Below are 8,801 nucleotides of genomic sequence, written 5' to 3'. Positions count from 1 at the left end.
ATTCTGAAAGTCCTTGGGCCCTTAAGAATTATGCTAAATCTACTCTGCCTATGCTCTACAAATAGAACAACAAAGTGTGGGTGACAGTACATCTGTCTATAGCATGGTTTACTGAATATTTAAAGTTCACTGTTGAGACCTACTGCTCAGAAAAAAGATTTCTTTCCAAATATTACTACTGCTTGACAATGTACCTGGTCACCCAAGAGCTCTGATGGAGATGTGCAAGGAGATTAACATTGTTTTAATGCCTGCTAACACAACATCCATTCTACAGCCCATAGATTAAGAAGTAATTTAGATTTTCTGGTCTTATTACATAAGAAATATATTTCATAAGGCTACAATTGCCATAGTGATTCCTCTGAAGCATCTAGGCAAAAAGAAAAAAAAAAAAAAGCCAGACGCAGTGGCTCACGCCTGTAATCCCAGCTCTTTGGGAGGCCAAGGCGGGTGGATCACCTGAAGTCAGGAGTTCAAGACCAGCCTGGCCAAAATGGCGAGACCCTGTCTCTACTAAAAATACAAAAATTAGCTGGGTGTGGTGGGCCTGTAATCCCAGCTACTCGGGAGGCTGAGGCAGGGGAATTGCTTGAACCCAGGAGGTGGAGGTTGCAGTGAGATGAGATCATGCCATTGTACTCCAGCGTGGGCAACAAGAGCAAAACTCCATCTGGAAAAAAAAAAAAACAAAAAAAACTAAAAAAAAAAACCATCTGAAACCCTTCTGGAAAAGATTTATCATTCTAAATGCCATTAAGAACATTCATGATTCATGGGAGGAGGTCAAAATACCAACATGCACGGGAGTGTGGAAGAAGTTGATCCTAACCCTCATAGCTTTGAGGGATTTAAGACTTCAGTGGAGGAAGACACTGCTGATGTGTTGGAAATAGCAAGAGAACTAGAATTAGAATTGGAGCCAGAAGATGTGACTGAATTGCGGCAATCCTTTTTCTTTTTTTGTGATGGAGTCTCACTCTGTCACCCAGGCTGGAGTGCAGTGCCGCAATCTCGGCTCATTGCAACCTCTGACTCCCGGGTTCAAGCAATTCTCCTGCTTCAGCCTCCTGATTATCTGGGATTACAGGCATGCACCCCCATGCCTGGCTAATTTTCATATTTTTAGTAGAGACGGGGTTTCACTATGTTGGCCAGGCTGGTCTCAAACTCCTGGTCTCAGGTGATCCTTCTACCTCGGCCTCCCAAATTACTAGGATTACAGGCATGAGCCACCGCACCTGGCCAATTGCTGCAATCTTGTGATAAAACTTGAATAGATGAGACGAGTTGAACTTTGGGATGAGTTTAAAGAGTGGTTTCTTCAGATAGAACCCACTCCTGATGAAGGTACTGTGAACATTGTGTAAATGACAACAAAGGATTTAGTATATTCAATAAACTTAACTGATAAAGAAGTTGCAGGGTTTGAGAAGGTTGATTCCAACTTTGAAAGAAGTTCTACTGTGGGTAAAATGCTATTAGACAGCATCAGATGCTAGAGAAATTATTTGTGAAAGGAACAGTCAATCAATTTGACAAACTTCTTTGTTGTCTGATTTTAAGAAATTGCCACAGCCACACCAACCTTCAGCAACCACCACCCTGATCAGTCAGCAGCCATCAACATTGAGGCAAGGCCATCTGCCAGCAAAAAGATTATGACTCAGGTTGAAGGCTCAGATGATTGTTAGCATATTTTTTAGTGATAAAATATTCTTAAATTAAGGTATGTACATAGTTTTTTTTTTTTTTTCCTTTTTTTGAGATGGAGTTTCGCTCCTGTTGCCCAGGCTGGAGTGCAATGGCACGATCTTGGCTCACTGCAACCTCCGCCTCCTGAGTTCAGGTGATTCTCCTGCCTCAGCCTTCTTTCCATTTTAAAGTACCAACTACTTCATTATTTACTAAATATATTTCTTACCTAAAATTTAAGGCACCATGTTACCCTGCTTCTTAAGCAATTTCCTGAAGTCACAGGTTTGATGTGTCTAGCTGTTTTTGAATACTCATTAGATAGCTAGAGAGATAGAAAGATAGATAAATATAGATATATATCATTCATAGATAGTAGTTTTATATATATATATAAAATACATATAACTACTAAATGAAGCTGTTAAAATAGGAAAAATATTCATAAATCATCCATTAATGGATGTCTTGTCTGGGCAACCTATATAGCCTCCTAAGAACTTCATATCCACTCTTGTCCATTGGACTCTTGTCCATTGTCCAATGCATTCCCCCATATCACAGCCAGAGTGATATTTTGGACATACAAATTTAATCATGTCACCCTTCTCTCCAACTTAAAATGCCTTAGTGGCCTTTCCTTGTTCAGCAAATGGCAACTCCATTCAACCAGAGTTGAGGCCAAGACCTTGGATTCCTCCTTGACTCCTTCTTTTTTACTAACACCCTTCATCTGATTCATCTGTACATCATGCAGTGTCTGCCTTTGAAATGCATCCAGAATCTGACCACTTCTTGTCACTTCCATCACCACCCTTATCCAAGCCATCATCTTTTTTTTTTTCAGCCTGGATTGTTACAGTGTATTACCAACAATTTTCTCCCCTTCTGCCCGTACTCTCCTCCTGTCTATATCCACAGAACAGCCGGGATGATCCTTCTAAAACATAAGTCAGATCATCTTATTCTTATGCTCAAAGCGCTCCAATCACTTTCCATTCCATTCAGAGTCAAAGTCAAAGTCTTTAGCCCCAGGGCTCTTTAACCCTCTCCCTTTAAATTCTCTTCCCAGATCCTTACTCTTCCTCTTGCTGACTGGGCTCCAGGCACAGTGGCTTCTTTGCTATTACTTAAATATTCAAAACATCTTTTTCATCTCAGACCCTTTGCCTGTGCTGTTTCCTCTACTTGGAGCACCCTTCCTATAGCTGAATTGCTCTCTCCTTCACTTCTCTCTCTGCTCAAAATGTATCTTAGTAAAGGAGCTTTTCCAGTCACTCTTTCTAAAATAACACTTCACACCACCACTCTCCATTTCTTTTTCCCTACTTCATTTGTACTCGTGGTACCTTTCACCACCTGACACATTATAATTTTAATTTACTTCTTACTGCCTCCTACTAGAATGTTATCCCCATGAGGGCAGGGACTGTTTTGCTCACAGCTCAATCTTTGATGCTTAGTACAATACCTATTTCTTGGTGAGTGCTCAAAAAATGTGTTGAATGAATACATTATGTAAGAATGACTGAGTAAATGAATGAATGAATGAATGAATGAACATGACTTACAAGGTCTTTTATGGTCTACCTTCAACACCCCTCCCCAGTCTCCTTTCTCGTTCTGCACTCTCATACCATTGTGTGCCTTACTTGTCACTTGCCACAGCTCTAATTCTATATGTATTGATGGAATTATTTGATTGTCCACTCACAAAGGTAGGATGGTTTCTTTTCTATCAAGGTGCTCAATGAATACATGAATACAGACCCAGATTCTAGTAATAGATCTGCAGCTAATTTTCTGCGTAACTCTGTACAAGTCAGTTTTTCTCCCTGGCTGTCAATTTCCTTAACAGTAAAATGAGGGAAGCTTGTCTCTACAAGGCCTGTTTTAACTTTCCCTTTTATTCTTCTAATTTTCTTTTGAAGTAAAGGTAGCCATATTCAATACCTGCCTTATGGTTTTGGAAATAAAATCTGGGGGACTCAAAATGCATCTTACATTCTCAGTGAAGTAAACTCTTTTATTTGTTCTTGAACTCACTTCATTTTATAGGCAAAATTTACTTTCTGAGTTCTTTCTGTCTTTTTTCTCATTCCTTGATCTTTTTCCTGGGAGGACACAGTTACTGTGAAGCCTGTTTAACAGACAGGAAGGTAGGATGAGTTATGGGAGAGCTACACTAGAGTTCTCTCCCAACCCCGGCTCTTCCCACAAATCATGCCGCCTCCTGAAAATGGGCTGATCCCTTTGTGGCTTGTCTGTTCCCTCATTTATCTCAACATAGGAATGTTAAGGACATTGTTCACTTTAAGAGGCTTCTTATGTGGTGAAAGCAGAAAACGTGCCCCTGCATTATGGAAGCAAAGCCCAGAAAAACATTTGAGGGAAGGACAGTTTCCAATTAAATTATTTTATCTCCTGTACTCAGATCTTTAAGTTTTCTGCTCGATTTCTGAAAATTGCAGAACTACCTGGAAAAGACCTTACCCAATCCAAGCCCCAAAGTTTATGGATGAAGAAACTGAAACCCCAAGAAGCAGGGTGAATTATCTAAGATTACAAAACTAGTTAAATGCAGAACTGGGAGTAAACTCGTGGTCTGATTCCTAGTCTACTGTGTTCTTAGGCACACTTAGGTTCCTAGGAAACTCGAGGGACCTAACATCAGTTATCTAAGTTGATGAGGTGGGCATGACTAAGTTAATGCAAATCAGCCCTCCCACCACTGAATTCAGTACTGAATTTCAAGGCCCCACTTCACAGCGTGGGGTGTTCAATTATCTCTATTTTTAAGTATTCAAGAGTCAGATTGTGTTACAGACCAATCTGGGCTTAGTGGAGGCAGGGTATCGGTACCCAAAAACCTTTCATTTCAAATTCAAAGTAAATTCGCTCTGTTTTCCCTCCAGGTGGCTCTTTGCTTTAGTTAGAGCATTTCCCTCACAACTTAAAGCCACTGTAGGAGGCTCCTATGTGCAAAGCTGTTGGTTCAAGCCCAAGTGGGTCAAAACAGATTGCTTGAAGAAAAAAGACTGTTTAATCAGAAGGCTCTTGTTTCAAATGGAAGAGCAACCTGAGGACTTCGGTGGGTGGCTATTTTTTTTTTTTTTTTTTGAGGAGCTGTGGGACTCCAGGTGGCATTCAATCAAGAATATCTAGAGTATGTCACTGAATAAAGAGTGGGTGTCTTCATGAGGCTGGGAGAGCCATTGTGTTGGTGGGGGGAGGGGCTAAGAAGGTGGGTCCTCCCGGAGCCAGACTGTAAGATACTATCCTGACATTTCCAGTTCCTAGCTGTGTGGCCTTAGGCTGGAAGCTAAATCTTTCTCTGCCTCAGTTTCCATAATGTCAAGTGGAGATTTAAAATTGGCATCTACCTTGGAGGGTTGTTATGAGTTTCAAATGAGTTAAAACATGTATGATGCTTTGGACTATCCCTGGCGCATAAAACATATTAGCAACTGTTTTCCTCATGACAGTTATTGATATGATTTTTGTCTCCTTTCTTTCTTGTCTTGGAATCATGCCCGTGAAAAGGGATGTTCTCCAGGAGAGGATGCCTCCCTTTGGACCTGCATGACAACAGGTGTCACAGCGCATGGGGAGGTGAGGGCAGGAATGGTTGCAAATTGTTCTGTGAAAGGGCCATATATGCAAAGCAGCCCCCACATGCCAAATGAGATGGAAAAAAAAGAACAAGGCAGACAAATCCAGTTAGTCGGTAAAGGGTACTTGATTAGGAAACTTAGAGATGGAAACATGGTCCTGGGCAGCTGCAAGACAGGTAGATCTCTGTACCTGTTACCCCTAGACCCAGGGCTTATATACAATAGGGAAAGGGTATAAGTGCTCTATGCAAGACAATTAAAGGCAACCCTCCAGAACAGGTGAGAATGTTATATGTGTCATAACCTATAATTTGTGTGAAAATATCAAGGTTGGCATATTCTTACACTAAGGAAAGTAAATAAAGTAGGAATCAGGAGGCATTCTCAGGACTGGGGCTAATCAGAAGTCAACATGGCAGATCAGCATCCAAGTTGGAGTCACATTTTTGGCCACACAAATTCATTTTCCCCAACCCTTTTTCTGTTGGGAAAAGCTGAATATTTCCCCTCTTATGTCGTTTTTTTTTTCTATATATTTTGTGTTGTGGTAGACACAGAGATGGGCCATCCAAATCCTTCTTTAAACAAGGACTTGTCACCCCAGCTGTAAGAACATGCCCTTCAGTTGTCACCTCTGAGCTGCAAGGGGCCATCTCACCAAAGGTTATGCCCTTCCAGGGACATCCCATATTTAATGACTGATCACAGCTCTGATATTAAGAAGTGGCTATTTTGCTCCAACATAGGACACTCTGAGGGTCCATATACTTTTCAGTGACCCCCTCACATTGCCAGAGGCTTTCTTGGCCTGCATTGCGGTTTGACATGCCCCTCTGCCCAGTCCTGCTGCTTCAGCCCCACTCCCACAGAGGGTGATTCCTAATACATACTCTGCTTGCAAACTCCATCTCTGCATCTGCATCTGGAGAACTCACCCTGTGAAAATTGACTTCCAAAGGCTATTATTAATTTAGAAGATGTTTGGAAGCCACTGACAAAATATAAAAATTTGGAAAGTTATTTGATCTCTCATCGTCTCAACAAAATGAGGGCAATTATCTCTAATTTGCAAGGTTGTTGTATTAGAAGTAGTAATGTGCCAAGCCTGTGACAGTGATCTCTGTAAGAGTTAATTTGAGACTCCCTCCACTTTGCCTCCTTGTTTTCTTCAATTTTCTTTTTCCTCTTCCCTTTCCTAACTTGGTCAGAATTTTATTTTATTTCAGTTTCTTTTTCTCTTCCTTTCCTGTCTCTCCATTTGTTACCTTCTTTCAGTTTTATTTTAGTGCTTTAATCAATGTTATTGAGGTAAAATTTACATACAATAAATGCATACATTTTACTGTGCAGGCAACGACTTTTGAAAAATGTGTACACATGTGGATCCACCACCACAATCAAAATATGGAACATTTCCATCACCACAAAAGGTAGTCTTGTACCTCTTCCCATTCATTCTCCAACTGCAAACATAGCACAGGTAACTATTGATCTGCTTGTTACCATAGATTAAATTTGTCTTTTAGAGTTTCATATGAATTTAATCCTACAGTAGGTACTCTTTTCTGCCTGGCTTTTTCTCTTAACATAATGTTTCTGAGATTATTCAGGTTGTTGTGTCCACCAGCAGTTTGTTCTTTTTAATTGCTGCACAGTTTTCTATTGTATGAATGTGTTACGATTTGTTTCTCCATTTACCAGGTGTTGGAAATTTGGTTGTTTCCAGTTTGGGACCATTGTGAATAAATCAGCAATGAACATTTATGTACAAGTATTTCTGTGGTTATATGTCTTCATTTCTTCTGGGTAAATATGTAGGAGTACAATTACTGAGTCATATGTTAAGCGTATGTTCAACTTCATAAGAAAATTCCAGTATTATGTTGCATACTTGGAGTCACATTTGTCGTTGTGACAGATACGTGTTGCAAGTATTCCCCACCAACTTGGCATTGTCAATCTTTTTTTTTTTTTTTAATTTTAGCCATCCTAGTAGGTAGGAAGTGGAAGTATCTCACTGTAATTTTAATTTGCATTTTTCTGATGACTAATAATATTAAGCATCATTTCATGACTTAATGGCATTTTGTATATTTTTTGTGAAGGTTTTGTTAAAATATTTGCTTATTTTAATTGAGTTGTTTTCTTAGTTTTGAGTTGCATAAGTTTGGTATATATTTTAGATACAAGTTGTTTCTTAGGTATATGTACTGTGAATATTTTCTCCTGATTTGTGTCTTGCCTTATTTTCTTTAGGTCACTTTTGAAGTAAAATTTTAAATTTTGATGAAGACAACCGATTTATTATTTTTGCTTTTGTCATCCATGCTCTTTGTGTCCGGAGAAAACTTTGCCTACTCTAAGGTGGCAAAGACTTCCTCATACTTCACTCAATTTATTTATTTATTTTTTTGTCTAGAAGTGTTCAGTGTTTTAGGTTTCGCATTGAGGCCCATAATCCATTTTGAGTTAATGATTTTGAAGGATATGAGGCACGAATCTCATTTTTCCATAAAGATGCTTACTTCTAGTACCAGCTGTTGCAAACTCTTTCTTCTCTCACATTGAATTACTTTGGCACCTTTGTCAAAGTCATCTGACCTTATTTATGGAATCTATTTTTTGTTATCTGTATTCTGTTATCTGTATGTCTATCCTTATGCCAATAACAAGCTCTCTTCTTTCTTGTGGCTTAATCAAGTGTGAAAGCCCTCAAATCCTGTTTTTCTTTTTCTAGTATAGTATTTTGGCTACTCTAGGTCCATTGCACTTTCATATTAATTTTAAAATCTGCTTGCCAATTTCTACAAAAATGCCCACTGTGATTTTGATCAGAATTGCATTAAATCTATCTAGGGAGAATGGATATCTTAAAAATATTGAGTCCTCCTCTCCATGAACATGGTATAAATCTCTTTTTATAATCTAAGCCTTCATTTTTCTTAGTAATGTAATTTAGTCTTTAGTGTAGACATCTTGCATCTCTTTTTTTTGAGACAGGGTCTGGCTCTGTCACCCAGGCCAGGGTGCCATGGTGCAATCTTGGCACATTTCCACCTCTGCCTTCTGGGCCCAAGCAATTCTCCCACCTTAGCCTCTCAATAACTGGGACTACAGGCACATGATATCATGCCCAGCTAATGTTTGCATTTTTTGTAGACAGGGCTTCATGATGTTGCCCAGGTGGGTCTCAAACTCCTGGGCTCAAGCAATGTGCCACTTCGGCCTCCCAAAGTGCTAGGATTATAAGCATGAGACACTGTGCCTAGCTTCTTGTATATCTCTTGATAAATTTACTTCTAAATATTTTGTTGTTTTAAGTATATTTTTAAATTTAATATCCCAATTGTTTATTGCTAGTATATAGAAATCCATTTTTTTTGTGGGTTAATATTGCCTCCTGAGACCTTGCTAAATTCACTTATTACTTGCAGGAGATTCTTACATATTAATAGATTTTTTTAGTTTGTGTACATATATAATTATACCATC

The sequence above is a fragment of the Pongo abelii genome, chromosome 11, assembly GCF_028885655.2.
Source record: "Pongo abelii isolate AG06213 chromosome 11, NHGRI_mPonAbe1-v2.0_pri, whole genome shotgun sequence".
NCBI classification, from domain to species: domain Eukaryota; kingdom Metazoa; phylum Chordata; class Mammalia; order Primates; family Hominidae; genus Pongo; species Pongo abelii.
This window is presented reverse-complemented; position numbering follows the sequence as displayed.